Source organism: Arachis stenosperma, chromosome 9, assembly GCF_014773155.1.
Source record: "Arachis stenosperma cultivar V10309 chromosome 9, arast.V10309.gnm1.PFL2, whole genome shotgun sequence".
Classification (NCBI taxonomy): Eukaryota; Viridiplantae; Streptophyta; class Magnoliopsida; order Fabales; family Fabaceae; genus Arachis; species Arachis stenosperma.
The window spans coordinates 62,418,415-62,419,560 of NC_080385.1; the positions used below are offsets into that span (position 1 = coordinate 62,418,415).

The 1,146-nt window shown below is 39.8% G+C and overlaps 1 non-coding gene across 1 annotated transcript; it reads right to left on the minus strand.

Annotated features, from left to right (window-relative positions):
- Positions 1–475: 475 nt before the first annotated feature.
- On the minus strand, positions 476–579 carry LOC130953517 (small nucleolar RNA R71). Its single transcript, XR_009075687.1, has one exon. It is a non-coding gene; the product is annotated as a small nucleolar RNA R71 (small nucleolar RNA).
- Positions 580–1,146: the final 567 nt, after the last annotated feature.

A 1,146-nucleotide genomic window follows, 5' to 3' on the forward strand; every position in this document is an offset into this window, starting at 1 on the left:
GAAGAGAAAATTAAAAGAAGCTAAATTACAACAATCCAGAAGAGACCTTCTAGAAAATTTTGAACAAGAGAAAGAGATGGCAGAAGAAAATAATAATAATAATGCAAGGAGAATGCTTGGTGACTTCACAAAACCAACGTCTAAATTTGATGGAAGAAGCATCTCCATTCCTGCCATTGGAGCCAATAACTTTGAGCTTAAGCCTCAACTAGTTGCTTTAATGCAACAAAACTGCAAGTTTTATGGACTTCCATCTGAAGATCCTTATCAGTTTTTAACTGAGTTCTTGCAGATCTGTGACACTGTAAAGACAAATGGAGTTAATCCTGAAGTCTACAGACTCTTGCTTTTCCCTTTTGCTGTAAGAGACAGAGCTAGAGTATGGTTGGATTCACAACCCAAGGATAGCCTGGACTCATGGGATAAGCTTGTCACTGCATTCTTAGATAAGTTCTTTCCTCCTCAAAAGCTGAGCAAGCTGAGAGTGGATGTTCAAACCTTCAAACAAAAAGATGGTGAATCCTTCTATGAAGCTTGGGAAAGATACAAGCAGCTGACCAAGAGATGTCCATCTGACATGTTTTCAGAATGGACCATATTAGATATATTCTATTATGGTCTCTCTGAATTTTCGAAAATGTCATTGGATCATTCTGCAGGTGGATCCATTCACCTGAAGAAAACGCCTGAAGAGGCTCAAGAACTCATTGACATGGTTGCAAACAACCAGTTTATGTACACCTCTGAGAGGAATTTCGTGAACAATGGGGTACCTCAGAAGAAAGGAGTTCTTGAAATTGATGCTCTGAATGCCATATTGGCTCAGAACAAGGTGTTGACTCAACAGGTCAACATGATCTCTCAAAATCTGAATGGATTGCAACATGCATCCAACAGTGCTAGAGAGGCAGCTTCTGAAGAAGCTTATGATCCTGAAAACCCTGCCATGGCAGAGGTTAATTACTTAGGTGAACCTTATGGAAACACCTATAACTCATCATGGAGAAATCATCCAAATTTCTCCTGGAAGGATCAACAAAAACCTCAACAAGGTTTTAACAATGGTGGACGTACTAGGCTGGCCAATAGCAAGCCATATCCATCATCTTCTCAGCAACAGACAGAGAATTCTGAACAAAACACTTC